The 18,206-nt window shown below is 45.8% G+C and overlaps 1 long non-coding RNA gene across 1 annotated transcript; it reads right to left on the reverse strand.

Moving 5' to 3' along the window:
* Positions 1-8,768: 8,768 nt before the first annotated feature.
* On the reverse strand, positions 8,769-17,765 carry LOC129146590 (uncharacterized). Its single transcript, XR_008553485.1, has 3 exons — positions 17,722-17,765; positions 11,591-11,756; positions 8,769-10,703 (listed from the first exon to the last, which is right to left on the reverse strand). It is a non-coding gene; the product is annotated as an uncharacterized LOC129146590 (long non-coding RNA).
* Between the last annotated feature and the right edge of the window lie 441 nt (positions 17,766-18,206).

The raw sequence follows: 18,206 nt of genomic DNA on the forward strand, positions 1-18,206 counted from the left end.
CCATCTTACACCAGTGAGAATGGCACATATTTAAAAAACTAGCAACAACAAATGTTGGCGAGGTTGTGGAGAAAAAGGAACTCTCCTGCTCTGTTGGTGGGAGTGCAAACTGGTCCAACCACTATGGAGAGCTGTGTGGAGATTTCTGGACCTACTAAACATAGAGCTTCCATAGGATCCAGCAATTCCATTCCTAGGGATTTACCCAAAGGACACAGAAACATCAATTCCAAAGAGCACCTGCACCCCTATGTTTATAGCAGCACTATTTACAATAGCTAAGCTTTGGAAACAACCCAAATGCCCCAAAATAGATGACTGGATCAAGAAGATGTGGTACATATACACCATGGAATATTACTCAGCATTCAAAAAAGATAGACACATGCAATTTGCAGCAACATGGAAGGGGCTGGAAGGGATCATGCTCAGCAAAATAAGCCAGAAAGAAAAAGAAAAATACCGGATGGTCTCACTCATAGCAGGAATCTAGAAAACCTAAATAAGGGACCAGGAAAAAGAATAACTATAAGAAAGTAAAAATTAAAATCAACAAACAACTATGAACCAGAGACACTTTTTGGGGGGTGGGGGTGGGGCGGGAAGGGAGGGATTGGGGTCAAAATAAGGGGGTTGCAATTGTATGGGGAATATAAAAATAAAAATAAATTAAAATAAATTAAAAATAAAAAAATCTTTTTTTTCTATATTTGCACTTTACTTTGGGAAGTTCTATTTTTATGTCTTTGAACTCACTGATACTTTCCTCAACCATGTCCAATCTGCAGATGACCAAAGGTATTCTTCATTTCTATTATAATGCTTTTTATTTCTGGAATTTTCTCTTGATCTTTCCTAGAATTTTCACATCTCTGCTGCAATACCTATCTATTCTTGCATGTTATCTATTTTTTTTCTACCGGAGCACTTGTCATATTAATTATAGTTATTTTAACTTTCCCACCTGATAATTTCAATATCTGTGTCACATCTGAACCTGGTCTTAATGGTATATTTTTTGCTTTATCTCTTGAGACTGTGTTTTTTCTTGCCTTTTGGCTGCTTAAAATTTCTTGCTGAACATCAGACAAGTAGTATCAGGTATAGAAATTAAGGTCAACAGGCTTTAGTGTGAACTTTTGTGTTAATCTGGGTAGCAGTTGAGCTACATTTAATGTTTGCTATGACAAGGCAGGAGAAGCTTCAAATTCTTCTTGTGGCCTCCTTTATAGTCCCATTGTCTTTGGGCTTCCCTATGAATGCCTTCTCAGATAGTCTCTTTTGTTCTGATATAACCCTTTATTATGCTGAAGCCTTGTAGGAATGGTCATAAAGTTTGGGAGTGGAGGATTTCTATATTCTTATGATCAAATCTCATTTTTTCTAGTGGGCCTGTGCCCCCAGCTGTGAACTTCCCAGGTGTTTTTGCAGATTCCTTTTCTCCCTTTTCATATGAGACAGGAAAGCTAGAAGTGGACAAAATGGGAGAAAAGCCATACCTCAGGTTGGCCAAGGCTCTGCCTAGCCAAGTATTTTGTTCTGAAGTGTAGACCTTTGTTATGGAGAACATTCTGGGTTTCACAGCGATTTCTCTTCCCCTCCCCTATGTCAGAGCAGGAAAGTGTTCTTGGCGTTTCACCTTGAGAATCTAGTGGGGTTCCTGGAGGTAAAACCCAGGAGTATATTGGAATTCTAAGACTTGGTATCCAGGAGTATGTCACTCTTTCATTAGTTCATATGCAGCCTCCAAAAATTCTTCAAATTTACCATTTTACTTTTCCTCCCAGTTTCTGACTCTAGTGATTTCTACTTTCGGTAAGCTGATTTCATATTCACCTGTCCCTGCACATTTGCAGAGGCTGTTTCCCTTAAAATCTCATTTTTTTCTGATAGTTCTAAGAAAAGTTACTGATTTTCAGTTTGTTCATATTTCTTCTCCTAAGAACGAGAATGACATCTTCCAAATGCTTCATACATTAGAGCGGAAACCAAAGTCTATTCTTTTTAAAAAACTCTCCTTGGGACAACTTTTTACTGAAATTTGTATTACTGTTGATCCAAATCAGCAGTGTTTGTAAGTAGAAAAATTCGATTCTTCCCATTGAATTCCAGAGAGACTAGCTTATCATCTGAAATAAATGGTTAATGGCTTTCTTATTAAATGAATTTTTTGACACACAGAAGTGAAGGCCTTTTGCAATGTACCGAAAGCTGTATTGGTTTGATGATTATTTGAACATCGAAACTTTGTTTTTGTTGCTCAGAAATTCATACTATCTCTCTGCAGATCACACACAAATTCACCATCAATTTTCTTAAACTAGAAGGAATAGATGCATTTAGAATTCCATTTTATTTTTTAAAAAGTAATAAAGGGCATATATCATGTGCTGTACTACTCTTCCAGCAGGGCCTGAGGCAACACGTCATAATCAAGTACTCAAAAATGACTGAATGTTGACTCTAAATAAGATCAATAAGGAGACCAGCATTGGCCAGATCAGCTCAGGTTCTACTATTGAAGGAGCTATAAAAAAAACTTTCAGGGCCTCCCCTGGTGGCGCAGTGGTTGAGGGAGCACTGGGCTATGAAGCTGCCTGCAGCCTCTGCAGTGCCGGTTCGATCCTCAGCCACAGGCGAGGGTCCCACATGGCGTGCAGAGCTCTCTTGCTCCCCTCAGCGGTGTATTTCATCGGTCTTCTTGTTCTGTTCCCCGCTCTGGCTCTGGTGAATCCTCTCACCCTCCCGCGCTTCTGACTGTACCCAGTGCTTGTATAAATAAATAAATAAATCTTTAAAAAACAAAACAAAAAGCTTTTAGTTTTCAGAGTTTTTATGGTCAAGAGATTATGGCCCTTCCCCTGCTTTGTTCAGTTTTCTTTTACTAATTAAAATACAGTAATAAAATCTGATCTGGGATGTGAAAATAAGCAAAAGAAACAGCAGGGTTTCCCAACAAATGATTGAGGCTAAAATAATATTTGGAAAAGGTTGTCTAATTGTTTGCATTGACTTTCTTTCCAGAAGCACAGTTTTAGATAACATGCCCAATTATAGTCTAAGGATATGGAACATCCTGATGTATGCTTTGAAGTTGGAGTTTGATCTCTTCGATGAAGGAATTTGTTGATAGCTGAAATGGAGTACGTAGGAGGGAACTCTCAAGTCTAGAAAGATTTCTATATCGCTTCCCCTAGTCTTTTCTTCAACACTTTAAAAATAATCCTCATTGTTAACAGTTCTAACAGAACTTGGTTCAATTATAATTCATTGCCTTCCCTGGGGAATGTTTCCCAACAATCCTCATTAAAGCTGTTATTTACAGGTCAGATGGTGGAGAAATGATTACACATATTTAAGAACTCAAAATGCAGATTATCAAATTATCCCCGGAGCTGGGGGAGGAGGAGAGATAGTTGGGAAGGAAGAAAGAAGGAAAGAAGTGAGGGAGATTTTCTATCACCCTTCCTTCATACAGATGCCTAAACAAAGCCCCAGAGAGGTGAGGATTAGGCTCTGCAACTAGAGTTCAGGTACCAAAGTTCTGAGCTTTTAGCATCCCCTCTGTGTTCTCTCCATGCAAGTAATTTTCTCCTTTTCTTTTAGCTGAGAGACTTACTGTTGGGAAGTTCACTGGCTCCTGTTCAAATAACGTTTAAGAAAATAGAGTGATTTTGGGACTCTGACTTGCAGAGACCAGTAAGTGTTTGAACCTTAGATCTACAATTTCAATCATGTCACTTGACCTCTGAGCAACTCGGTAATTTCTGGCATCTCTGATACTATCCCCTTAGCCCTCTGATTCTCAGGAGTCTCTTATTCTTGCGAGAAGAAACAAGATGAAGGACACTGGAAATCATCTAGAAACTTATCTGTGTCATCTCACTGTCTGCTTTGGCTCAGGTGTGAGAACCCACTGATTTAGAGCTGAGCTGGGCAAGTGTTTTATCAGGCTTGGCATCTCTAGAATGCTCATTTCCCTGAAGGGGGGAGGCCTCATTCCCCATTCAAGTCAAATGCATCTAACCACACAACATGAATTTAGTAGGTGGGACTCCACAGCACAGTAATATAAGCACACAACTCAATTGGCAGCAAAAAGTGAGGCGACAGATCTTTTGCCAAAGTTCACGGGACTGGTGACAGAATGGGCAGGGCCTGGCCCAGAGACTCCCCCATCAGTCCATCTGTAGAGAGGTGAGCAGCCCTTCCCAGGGCAAGCATCCTTGGGGACTCTTGCAGCAATATGGAGAAGGCTCCCGGCTACAGGTATGATATCCATAAGCATCTCTAATTGCCTTAAATTCAGTAATTATACTTACACCACCTTTCAGAGACATATGATCAGGACCATCTGTTAATTTTGATTTAGGAGGGACCTCAGCACCGCCAGATTTTTATCTGTCTTTTCCTTTCACTTGTCTATCAGTGTCTTCATAACAAGTGGTTGCATTTTATCTGATAACTTAAGTCACTCGGATCTCAATTACATTTCAGTGACAATACGTAGACCATCTTGAGCAGTCGGGATCACTACACTACGAATACACACGACAGTGTGCTTCATGGTGGTGGAGCAAACACTGCACACTCAGCTCCCTTGTTCTGCTGTGCCCTTGCCTCTTGTCCTATATTCTCCCAACTTTCCAGGACCTCTGGATACACCCACGTGCTGTGTGTGTGTTATCTGTACCTAACTGCTCTGTGCACGCTGCCTCACATCCTCAGACTCCTCGCTCTCAGGAAGTCCTTTGCAGCGCAGTCCTGCCCTGAGGAACCAGAGGCAGAGCTGGCAGGACAGAAAAGGCGAGTGCTCCCGTGAGCAGCTTCTCCTGAGGCAGAGCTGATTCAGTCCTCCAGGCATACAGGCAAGATGATAAGAGGCTGTGCCTCTGCCTCTCTCCACACATCAGCACAGAACAGAGGAGGCTGCACTTCCACCTGGAGCCCAGCACTCCTCACAACTGAGTCTTCCAGTGCCGGAAAACCCAGACCCTCCCCTCCAAGTCACACCTGCTTTTAGAAGGGAAGGACAGGGGACTATGGCTACAGACCTGAGCCGAGGGAATGCTGTCCCCTCCCCCCAGGGAGAGTGCAGCTCTAAGAGGCGCCCTCACACCTGCCTGCATTTTAATTAATATCATCCCACCATCTATCAACAGCAAGTCAACATGCTTCACACCAGGGGAGAAAAACAATCCTCGCCTTGTCAGCCCTGCTTCTCCAGGAGCAGCTGAGGGTCTCAACCCCACCCCCACCCCTCCACCCCCATCCCTGCCACCTCCTTTTCCCTGGGGACTGTTGACAGGGTGCTGTGCAGCTTGCCACTGAGATAGCTTTGGTATCAGAAGGTGGCAGCATGGGAACGTGGCAGAATAGGTTGAGGCCGGCTGCTGGTCAGGCACAGCGCTCTCCACCAACTCTGCGCTCAGCATTTTCTGATCCGCGGCTCAATGTTAAGTGAAGAAAATTTCTATCCTCATCTTAACAGAGGGGACCTGGGAGTTGGAAAAGCGCGGTCACACTGCTAATGCAGGGCCAGCATCTGCATGCACACCCAGATCCCTCAGGGTCTTTTGGCCTCATTTGTCCTGTGCCCCTTGGAGGCAGCCTGGGGGAGGGGCGGACAGGCTTTGAGCCTCTGTCAGGGTGGCAGAGCCTATGGTGTTAAGGCTTTTCCTTCATCTTCAGTTATCCCAGCTACCCCTTGGGATCAGCTCAGCCCACTGGACTGCAGTGTTATCCCCAAATATGCAGTCTTCTTCTGAGTTATGAGAGAAATGCCCCACCTTTAGCAGTAGAGCGAGAGGAGCTCTAGCCATCAGATGGAGATGAGTGGAAACAGACAAGAGGCTCTGTAGGTGGTTGTATAGTGTGGAAGCATGTTTGCACCTGAAGGTGTGGGCACACACCCACAGGATTGATGGGAGGTGGGACACGTGTGGTCATGACAATGGGTGTTTTCTGTGTCTGTTCACTGGCAGGCAGAGGGCATGCATGGTGGGCACGTGTGGTCAGCTGCCATCTAGCAGGGAGACAAGTACAGGTGTCCCTTGGTGTCTGGGAGGACTGGTATCAGAGCCCTTATGGATGTCAGAGTCTCAGGATGCGCTAGTTCCTGGAGTTGACCCTCTATGTGCATGGGAATGGATTCAACCAGCATCCTTGGTTGGCTGAATCTGTGAATGTGGAACCCATGAAGAAGGAAGGTCAACTGTAGTTATTGAAAAAAAGAAATCCATGTGTAATTGGACACCCACAGTTCACACCTGTGTGGTGCAAGAGTTAACTGAACTACAGATCAGGTGGCTCAGATCCACCTGGGCTGCCCTGCATTCGCCAAACCTCTCTGAGCCCCACTGTTCTCATCTGTTAAAGGGCAATGAGGTAATTCGGTGTCATGAGGTATGGAAAACCCAGTTTGGTACTTAGCTCAATAGCTGCTATTAGTATGCGTTAGTACTGGTGCAAACATGGTGCTAAATCCACCTAATTACCTTGTTATCCATATCTTCCAAGGTAATAAAAAGAAATACTTAGCCAAATGCTTTGCTGCAGGCAACAGACTTGCTCTCCTATATCTCCACAATCTACCAGCCCAGAGAGCAGTGGAAGAAAGAAGTGAGTGAGTCTGTTCTTTGCAGCTAATTCCTTGACACCCCTCACTAAGTCTAGGGATCACTGTCTCCTTCCAGCGGCTCACAAAGGTGATGCCTTTGATTAGAGGACAGGAAATGATACTGAGCCATGGGGAATAGTCCTGAAGTCCATAGGAAAAGGCCTTCACCCCCTTCTTCTTCCTGAGGCTTGGAAGACAGGTCCCATTCTCAGCCTCCTTCCGTTCCTGCTCTTCTCGATAAAATCCTGGATGCTGAAAATTCTCCATCTGCCTTTAAAGCTGGCTTCTATCATCCTTATTAAAGAAAACCCCACTCAGCTGGGTCCTCAGCTACTTAGTGACAATTGTCCAATTTCCAGCCTCACTTCCTTTTATCGCGGAATTGCCTGAGCAGGTGGTCCTGCGCGGCTCCTGCGCCTCGCGGGGTAATGCCTGGCTTTGTGCTCTGTCTGGCAGGAGCGGCCATGAGATGCTGCTGCCGAGGACTCCAGGGACTAAGTCTGCCAGTCCGGGATTTCTCTTTGGGGTGATTCTGAGAGAGGTCCTAGTCCCTTCCCAAAATGCGGAGGTCAGAAGTAGCAAGGCCGGCCAGACCGCGTCAGGGAGAGAGGGGTGCCACCGAGTCCTGGAGAACACCTGGTTTCCTGATCCAGGTAAAGATGCTTGTCTCCCTCTTCAGAGTCCCTGAGCCACTCCTCTCCCCTTCAGGGATGATTAGATCTTAACTCCTGTTGCCTCATTACCTCTGTGGAGAGACTGGTTTCCCAAATTGTGCTTTCACTTTTGGTCTCTGCTTTCTTTTTTCATTCCTGCCTCCCCTTTGGGCTAGCTCCCTTAGAAATAGCTTTTCAATTCAAGGGAATAAAAATGCTTCCTGGAGTGGGGGTTTTTCATAAAGCCTCCTTGGCTGCGGCAGAGTCCAGGATGTGGAAGGACAGTTTTTGAGGTGGTACAGAAAGATGGCCTAGAGCAGAGCAGGGGGAAAGTGGTAGAGATGATGGAAACTAGAACAAAGCAGCTTCTCTTTCCATTTCTCCTTGACCCAAGGGTCTCTGTGCTGTGATCTGTGGTGGTGGGAGGACAGCAGGAGTGGAGCTGCTATCTTGGAGGTGACAAAAGTGGCCCTGGGAATGAGGGTGATGGGTGGCAAGATCGACATCGCTGAGGACATTGGGCTCAGTGAGTGCCATCTTCTGGAATAGTCATCCGTTCCTTGTCTTATCAAGTTCGACCCACCTGCTAAGGCACGATGGAGAGGAAGCTGGCTTGGGGAGTCAGAATTACTAGACTCTGATAAACTTAGAAATCTTGCCTTCTTGGTTCTCAATTTGCTCACCTATAAAATATAGGCATGAGAGATGGTGAATTCAAATAGACCTCTGCTTCTCACATGCTAGGAGCTCAGCTTTAGTCCTAGTCCTGTTTTCTCACATACACTAGGCTACAAATCTCCTGTATCTCTGGGTTTGGAGAACACTTGATATCTAAACCATCCCTGTGTTTGTGAGCATAGATGTGTATGCTAAGAGCAGTCCTGGCCTTAGACCTTGGGTTCCGATACAAGGACTTTTTTATGTTTATTTGAATAATATCTCACATACACAACGTGTTCCATACACGTTTGATGTTCCCTGGGGATGAAGCGTCAACCGACAGTGGCTGAGCACTTCTGCCATTCCAGGCCCTGACCTAGGTCCCAGGGATAAAGTGATTTAAAGCGCAGTTTTTTGACTGAGACCCTCCTAGTAGAGGCAGCAGGCATGTAAACAAGTGCGGCACGATGTGATATGTTTTACAGCATATAGATACACAGAGTGAAATGGGCTCACTGAGTAGAGGCCTAGGTAAGATACAAGACAGGGTGAAATGCTTTCAAGTGAGTTTTGGAAGGTGATTCTTGTCGCTCCGTGAACATGTAGATGGAGGAATAGAGGCAAAGAGCAGGGTGCATATACATATGGAATAAGTGATGGCCATGAAGGTTAAAGCCTGGCTGAGAAGAGAGCTGAACTTTGTCCTGTGGATTCTAGAGAAGGGATTTAAGCAGTAGAACCACCTTCCCACTGCTCCCCCCCCACCCATTTTCAGTAAGGTCCTCTCATGGCGGGGCGGAAATGGACTGTGATTCAGTAAGACTGAGACAGGAAGATGGAAAGACACAATCTCATAAGTCCAGGCTTTATGATGAGACCCTATAGAAAGCAGAGCTGGTAGGACTGAACAGGGATAGAGAACAAAAATCAAGGGAGACTTAGGAGCAAGAATCTATACAATTCAATGACTTAATGTGTCCAGAGGTGAAGAAAGGAAGAAATTTGGGACAGTTCTAAAATATCCAACATTCCTGGCCCTCCCTGACCTAGGGCCTGGAAGAGTTCTTATTAGAAGCTATGTGTGAGAAGGAGGGTTGGTGGGGTTCCAGTGAGGCCATTTCTCTTTGCAACGCCGGTCTCAGTATGGTGCGGGTGCGTAGTAGACACTGAAAGATCAAGCTCCTGTCTCTTCTGTGCCTCCCTTGCTCACATCTTCGCAGCTCATCAGGTTCTACTGACCTGCAGGAGACAGGAAGAGATTGGGGAGAGAGCACAGGGGTCTCATGTTCCAAGAAGTCATTAGTTTCATTTCTCAATAACCAAATGCCTCTGACCCATGAAGGCCTATAGCCAATCTCCCTTCAAGGGCTCCCAAAGGGTCCGAGCTTGAGAGCACGATGCAGTTGAGTAGTGGGCTTCATTTTTTGTTGTTTGTTTGTTTGGCTTTTTTTTTTTCTTTTTGGACTAAAAGCAATTTCCATTTTATGCCTTTTGTCTCTTCATCCAAGCAAATGCCGGTGGGATCTGGCAACCTGAGTTCAATAGCCAGTCCTTTTGGTCTTTCAAAGGCTATGAATGTAATAAGAGCACTCAACCCTTCTGAAGATATGCAAATCCGTGCATTTAAAAGATTTACATTCATCCTTCACAGGCCCTGAAATATAAATATGAAATACCCAGAACCTTGTCACTTCAGTAATAATTAAGCTGATGGCCTATTATGTTCGATTGCAAATCAATATAGTATCTTTTGGTGCCACTTGAGTTCTTGAGGGTTGGCGCGGGGCCAGCTCCAGTTATACAATTGAATTGCTGCAGCTGCCTGGGAAACTTCGCTGCGTTCCCATTCAGGAAGAATAGGCGGGTAACAATGGTGACCAGCCTCCCTGCAGTAATTGTGTACGAGGACACATTTCCAATGGGGTTTTTGTTCAGCAGGTGCTGTTATTTTAGTTTAATTTGAATTCTGAAATATGGAGGAGAGAAGGAGACTAATCTTAACAGCATCTAACCTACAGCTGTTCGAAAGAGGCCAGCAAACAGCATATGTTGCTTAGATGGAAATCATAATTGCTCATTCTCCCTGGGCTGTTGGCCCACCAACGTGGAGCCTCTGAAATTAGCCGGCATTTTTTCGGCATTTTCCTCAGTGGCGAGGCCTCTGTGGAGCTCAGAAAGAACCCTTCTAGAGCGGCTCTCCTCCCTGGAGCATTTTGCTGTGGCTGCGTCTCCTCCTTCTTCTCCCTCCTGCCTTCTCCTTGGTCGGCTGAGATGATTTCCAGACACTCCACAAGACGTGTCCTGCGTGGGTTGGCTTCCCTCATTGGAGGCCACCCTGGGTACCCATTTAAATAGAGGTGCTGAAGAGGGCTGGTGGTGACCCCACTGCTAGGCAGCCTCTGAGGGAGAATGACCTTTGCCCCAAGGTCAGAGCTGGGAGGCTAGAAAACCTGGAGGGCAAGGGGCTGTGCAGACATGCTAATGGCACCAAGGAATAACATCTGCAGGGCGTGTTCCCATCCACAAAACACTAACAAGCTGTATTTACACCCCACGAGACTGGCTGGGGGGGTGATACCAGTATCCCCCTTCATAGAGAGCCACTGAGGCACAGAGCTTCACAAGACAGATCCAGCCACCGGGTATGTGTCTTGGGACTGACAAGTGCGTGTCCTTTTCTTACAACAGCTGCCTCCCTTATTTTGATCCAGCGGCTTCCTTCAGCTCCCTGGTTGGCAAGAAGTTCTGAGAGACTGACTTCCTCTCTAAATCTGTGGAAAGGAGCACAAGGTCAAGACTAGACTTTGCATTGGAAAGTGATGTTTATATAAGAAATGGGCTAGGAAAGGTCAGAGGTTGGCATCCAACCCAAAGTCTCACTTCCTCTCATTCCTCCCTGCTGCCCTCGCTCCCTTCCATTCTCTTTTCTCTTCTCCCCTTCCTCTCTCCTTTTGCATTTACTGAGCCCCTACCATGGGGCAGGCATTGGCCAAGGTGCTATGGGGGCTGCAAATATGAACAAATGAAGTCCCTCATTCTCCACAAACTTAGTCTGGGAGAGGATAAAACCTTGCAAAGTAGTAAAAAAGCTTGACAGTTGCGCTAAGAATGCCAAAGTGCTAGCATCCTGGCAGAGAGGTAGTCACGGTGGGGGTGGGGTGGTAGTGGGGGGAGAATTGGGGGTGACTGCTGAGAGAGACCATGAAAGATATGCAGAATCTTGCAGGTGAAGAGGACAGGCATTGCAGACTTGGCCAGAGTCGCGGGTCACCCATCACACATAGCAATCTATTGTCAGGAATGAGGGGGTTGGGGGCTTGAGCAGCTAGGTCCTGTCTAGAAACATCATATTTGTGGTTGGCAGGGCTGAGGTGAACCTGAGGTGGGCGGTGTTTGTGAAGAGGAGGGTGTGTCTAAAGGGATCTGGCCCAGGTGACTCTATTCCATCTTCCTGACCTGGGAGGGCAGGCTTTTGAGCTCATCCTGATTGCGGCTGGCATGCACTTCAGCTCCAACACTGCTGCTGCTAGATGTGCAGGCTGCTCTGAGCTTCAGGATCTGGGGCTCAGCTCAGAGGGTTCTGCTCTCTGTCAGGGATCTACTATCCTCCCATTTTTGTCACAGGCTGTCACTTCTTCAGCCTAACATTCATACTTACCTTGTCCTGGATCTGGAATGTTCCTGGCAAAGAGGTGTAGAGTGATTCCCAGCCATACCAGGGTCAGGCTTGGCGGCCAGTGCTACACGTCTTGCGAACCTGCTCCGGATGCCAGTGGTTAAGGAACAATGGCTGAGGATGTGGCTGCAGAATCATGCATGCATCTCTGGATGGAGAACAGATCGAGAGTGGAAGTAGAAACCTTGAAGTCAGCTTATCTCAGGCTAGAGCTCAATGCTGTCACTTCTGGTTTTGTAACGCTCACCTCATTGTTTAATCTTCAAATAGAAGATGATGATTTCTAATTGACTGAGTTATTGTGATATTTAAATTTATGGATGCAGGGCCTCCTTGGTGGCACAAGGGTGAGTTCAGTCTCAGCACTATGAAGCTATCCACAGCCACCGCAGCACGAGTTCGATCCCCGGCTAGGGAGGTGACCCACATGGCATAGCAGACCTCCCCTGTCTCACCCGCTGCTCCCCTCAGCAGTGTATATCAGTGGATCTGCCTGCTCTGCTCCCCACTCTGTCTCTGGTGACTGCTCTCACCCTCCTGCACCTCTGGTCTCCACCCCAGCTCTTGTATGTATAAATAAATAAATCTTTAAAATGAAAAATAAAAAAAATAAATTCATGGATGCATTGAAAATATTTATACCATGCTTGGCACTCAGAGGCCGCAATGTTTTAGGTTGATGGTCCATTGAGCTCTCACCTCATCTGTTCTCACCCACTGCCCTGGCCCCTTCAGCGTTATGGTCAGCTCTCAAGGTCAGTTTTAAAGTTTGTCTTTGACTCTTTAGCTTTGCTATCTTGCACCTATTATGACACCATCCATTACTTATGTTTCTCCTTCTGGCTTATTTCACTGAGCACCATCCCTTCCAGCTCCATCCATGTTGCAGCAAATAGAGTGAGTCTATCTTTTCTGATCACTGAGTGGTATTCCATTGTCTCCACCTTATCTTTTTTTTTAAGATTTATTTATTTATGCATACAGGAGCTGGGATACAGGCCAGAGATGCAGGGGGTTGAGAGGACTCACTAGAGACAGAGTGGGAAACACAACAGGCAGACTGACTGAAACACACTGCTGAGGGGAGCAGTGGGCGAGACAGGAGAGGTTTGCCACACCATGTGGGTTTCTCCCCAGCCAGCTGGGGATCGAACTCGTGCTGCAGAGGCTGCGGATTTCTTCATAGTGCGGTGCTTAACCCCTTGCGCCACCAGGGAGGCCCTGTCTCACCTAGTCTTAATGGACAGCAGGGGCAAAAAAAATCTCCCCCTTATAATACTGATGATGCTAATAAATAATTATTGAACATGCATGAAATTGCCTAGAGCCTGGAGTCTGCCATATGGAATTTCACTAGATATTAAATATGTTCAAATGTGAAACCCCCTTGTGGGTTAAGAAAACGGTGCTGTTCTTCTTGATTCTTTATTTGTGGAACAAGGAAGGGCCTCACGGAGGAAGGAAGCAGACTGCTGCTTTGTAACCTCTGCAGTATAGCCCAAGGGCAGGGTTACATACACTATTCCATGTCATTTACCACTGCGCCTCGTGATGTAGCACCATGCCTAAGCAGAGCAAGTACAAGCATAACAAGTATACAAGTAGTGAGTTTGCTTAATGAATAAGTTTGCTTAGTGAGTATTTGTTGAATGCAGGGCAAATGAACAGTGCCAGACTACATGAATAAGCGACCATGAGCGCCGAGAAGGAACTCTCCCAGAGGGAAGTGATGACTGGCTCTCAGCCTTCGGTTAGGAAAGGAAGGAAAGAAATAAACCCAGCTCTGAGGTGGGGGCAGTTGCTGAGGGCTGCCTTGATTGCAGAGCTCTGGAGCTCCCTTTGAAAAGTGAAGAGAAGTTGCTATGGAACAACTCAGCTTCTCTGCCGTTATGCCTTTACTTTAAGCAGCCAGACAGTCCTGGGACATGTGTGGGTGGGAATTTATTTTGGCAGCTCCATGGAGGAAGGGAAGCCAAGAGCCTGAGGCTATGTAGTGAAACACTGCATGCTCATCTCAATCTAGCCAGATAATCCAGCAAGCATTTGAATCTCAGAAAAGGGTAATCCGGGATCAAGCAGCTTCTGTGAGAGGCTCATTCTCAGTGTGGCTCAGTGACAAAGGAAGGTAGAAGTGAAGTCTGGGGAAGAAGTGATTTGTCCATGCAGGCAAGATCAGACCTGAAGCCCGGCCCCGGGGAGGATGGTCCCCTGACCTGCCCGTGGCTGAGGTCTGAGGTGGGAGTAATAGTAGTGGGGAAGTAGAACTAGCAGTAGCAGTAACAGCAGTGGTAATAGTAGTTCTGTTCCACAGTATAATTTCCCAAAAAGAGAAGGTTCCATGTTTCCTCCCCTACCTACTGACGGAGGGCAGAGCCTGAATGATGAGTAGGCTATGGCAAGAAGACTTGGAGGAGGCACGTGGAGCAGAGACTTGTGAGGAAGAGTGGCGTGTTTGCTTCTCGGCTTTGCACTTGCACCAGGGACTTGAGGGATGTGGAAGGAGATACATGGAGTCAAGATGTTAGGGGGAAAGGATGTCCTGAGCTAATTCCATACAGGTTTGTGGACTCCACCCCCACTCCAGACCAAAGCCATCAAGATACTGGGAAAGACAAATCCCATCACCACCAAGGGAAAGTCGCTGGGACCTGAGGGTGGGATTAAAAAACCAGGTTTGGTATAAAAACCAGACACGTGGGCCTTGGGTCTTGCTCTTAGCCTCATAGCTGTTGGCTCTTCACCAGCTCTCAGGGTGCCATTGGGGTTCCAGGTCAGCAGAAGGGGTAGGACACATTCATGAGTTTATTTCCCTCTTTTTCTCCCTGAGTAATTCATTTCTTCATTTTCCCTTTCTTTTGAAAATAAACCTTTTATTAACCTTTTGTGTGTGCCTGCAGTTGAGTGTTAATAAGTCCCTTTTAAGTGCACAGGTGAGGACCCAAAGTCAGGCAACCCATTTTATATTGGGGTTGCTCTGAAACAAAGATATTTAGAAACACTTGGAAGAGACCCAGGTGACAATGGCAGCCTTTCACTTGATTTGTACTTTAATTTTGTTCCTTTCATCCCACACTTGCTTGACCCATTCTGTCCCTTTCCTATGGTTCCCCTCCTGAATATGCCTTGGACTTGTGGCAAGTTTTCAGGCCTTAGCAGCCCTGCTTTAGGCCAACCCTGTTTGGCGGCTGGGCATTTACCCATGAGGGGATGAGTAACTTTGGGTGTTTTATTGAAAAACTGTTATCCTTTTTTCTCTTTCTATGCACACAAATCCTAATGAAGTACTTTCACCCCAAGAGAATGCTTTCTCTTCTTTTTTTTTTTTTTTAAAGATTTATTTATTTATGCATACAAGAGCTGGGGTACAGGCCAGAGGTGAGGAGGGTGAGAGGATTCACCAGAGACAGAGCGGGGAATAGAACAGGCAGATTGATGGAAGTATACTGCAGAGGGGAGCAGCGGGTGAGACAGGAAAGGTCTGCTGCACCATGTGGGTTGCTCCCTGGCTGGGCGGGGATCGAACTCGTGCTACAAGGCTGCGGATTGCTTCATAGTGCGGTGCTTAACCACTTGGACCACCAGGGAATGTTTTTTCTTTATGCAGCAGATGGCAGAACCCACTTAGAGTGTGCAGGTGTGGGGATCCTCCTTCTGCACCCCAACAATGCTGTAACAGTGGTAGTGGCAATGACAGTCATGTAACGGTCCTTATGGTAATGGCAGCATAGTAACTGCAGTGGTAAAGGAAATGTGGAAATAACTGTGGTCACCATTTTGTGGAAATAACTGTGGTCACCATTTTGCCTCTGTGGTACATGGGCATTTGTACATATTGTGAGAAGAAAAACAAAAAGAGAAGACAGGTATGGCAGCCTCCAAGAAACTGGCCCTGCACTGCCACTTGCTCTGCAGGCCCTGCAGGATGGGGTCATGAAGATGTGGCTTCTGAGAGCAAGCTTCTACTCCAGGAACAAGCAGCCAGCTCAAATCGCTGGGTCACGCACCAAAGGCCTCATGGAAGTGGTAACCGTGACAGCTGAGAAGAAGCTCTTGGAGTGCAGGCACTCTGTTAATTGGTATCTTTCCCCATTAACCTCCCCAAGAGGTAGGTGCATCCCCACCTCTTCACAGTTGAAAAGCCATCAAATAATCTGTAATTTGGGTCAAGGTGGGTTTTCTGGATTACTATATATCCATATATATGAATATATTTATGAATTCATAATTTATGAATTCATATATTTATATAAATCTATGTAAATTAGGGCCTTCCTGGTGGCACAGGGGTTAAAGTTTCAGTGCTATTAAGCTATCACCAGACACTGGGGTTTGATCCCAGGCCAGGGAGCTAACCCACATGGCACAGCAAACCTCTCCTGTCTCATCCAGAGCTCCTTTCAGCAGTGTATTTCAGTAGATCGACCTGTTCTGCTCCCCACTCTCTCTAGTGAATCCTCTCACCCCCTGCACCTCTGGCTTATACCCTAGTTCTTATATGCATAAACAAAGAAAAATCTTTTTTTAAAATCCATATAATTCATCTTAGATATCAGTTAACATTTCCTCTTATTCCCCTACCTGGTCCTCCCTGCTAACACATACAGAATTCCCTCTCCTCCATATACCTGGCACTCATCCCCTGTGTAGGTGGAGAACAAAGCTGCAGGTTTGTTGTCAAAGCATTCAGGCAAGTTAGCATCAGACTGACCCGGACCAAGACTCACATCTTCCTGCTCCAGACTCACTGGTCTCTTTACATCTCGCCTCCCATACTCGGGTTCATTTTTTCTTAATATTTAGAAAGCATGGTATGTCCAAATTACATGTATTTTCTCCAGGATGATTTGTACTTTTATCGAGTGAGCAGAGAGTAATGTTAGCCTATGACATAAATCATCACAGCCCCAAGATAAAGAGGATATTGTCACCGTGGGTTCAAAAATAAAAATTAGGCCATAGGATTAAAGGACATGGGTGTGATACAGAAATAGGAAATAACTGTATGTGTGAATGAATCTATATAAATGTAAGTATATGTATAAGAAGTTATATATAATATAGCTAGGATATGTAATATCAAATAGAGCTAATGTCTTAACTTCTTGTTCATTCAGTATGGGCTTGTGAGCATGAAGTAAAAAGTCTGAACTTAAATCTTGATTCTTTCCCTTGTAAGGTGAGTGATTTTTGTATAGTCAGCCTCTCCCAACATTAACTTCTGTATTAGAAGACGGACAATGATACTTACTTTCTGGGTATTTACACATGACATGCCCCACAGTGGACATTCTTCCTGCCATGAGGATCAAATAAAATCCTGCACAGTGTCAGGAATGCTTTTTGATTTTGAGCGACAAAAATATTTAACTCTAGTGATTTAAATACATAGAGAATTTTCTCATACAAAGATATCTGGAGCCAAGCAACTGCTGGTCAGCTATTCAACTCTGGATATGATAGATATTGTCTACACCATTCTTTTCTCTTTTCCTTTGTGGTTGCAGTAGGGTTGCTGCCACGCCGTCCACCACCTCTTCCATCTGGTCATCAGGGAAAAGAGTCAGAGAAAGAAGGAGCGTCTCTGTCCTTCTTGTCGTGGAATGAAAAGTTTTCCCAGGAAATTCATAACTGGTTCTGCTCATTTATCATGCCCAACTGTCAAATGGAACAGAAGGAGCTGGAAATGATCAGCTTACTATGTCTGCCAGCAAAAAAAAAAAACCTCCATACGACGATGTGGTTGTATTGGTGCTTAATCACTGTTCTCATTTCTCTTCTCTCTGAAGAATCCTCTGCATGTGCCAGGAAAAGAGGAAAAATGGTAGGGTTGTCTTGATGACTAAAAGTGAATTGAGCTGTTGGCCATTTCCTGGAGAGCTGACTTATTGTCGACTGGTACTGCACACACAGGAGACCCCACTGGTCTGGACATCAGGGTTACGTGGCGAGTATGGTGAGCACTGCCTTTGAAGATTAGCAAGATCAGACATCTCACCCGACCCTGTCCTCACCCACCCACCCTGCTGGACTGCTGGATACTTCCATCTGGATCTCAGCCCTAATTACATTCAACATGTCTAGCAACAAATTGGCATTTGAGAACATCAAATCACCTTCACTGCGGGATGACAGTCCATCAACAGCTGTGTTAACTGCCTCCTCGCCAAGGTTCCAATGTTCAGAATCAACTTCTTTGACTGTGAGGACTGGTTCAGGACTGCGCTGATGGCTGAGGGACAGTCAGGTAAGGAGGAGAGGAGTGAGCCCCAGGGGGACTCTCTCACATGAAGAGAGGTAGAGTGAAATGCAGGGTCCAAGATAAGGAGTATCATCTGGACTAAAGCAAACAGGCCCTGATCCCTCCTGTTCCTTCCCTGTCCTGCCCCCACTCCATCCTCCTTCAGGTCTCAATGTCTCATGCACTTCAGCTCCTCTTTTTCTCCCTGCTCCCTATCACTAGGATGACAGCAGCCTCCCTTTGGACTCTGTGAGCACAGCCCCCCATTCAAGCAAGTAGAGTCTCATGGAGGAGAGCAGAGTCCTGGGTCTGACTGTCTCCACATTCCAGCCACTACACTTCTTTGAGCCTCACTTAACT

Source organism: Talpa occidentalis, unplaced genomic scaffold (genome assembly GCF_014898055.3).
Source record: "Talpa occidentalis isolate TD23 unplaced genomic scaffold, MPIMG_talOcc4v2.1 talOcc4.3, whole genome shotgun sequence".
Classification (NCBI taxonomy): Eukaryota; Metazoa; Chordata; class Mammalia; order Eulipotyphla; family Talpidae; genus Talpa; species Talpa occidentalis.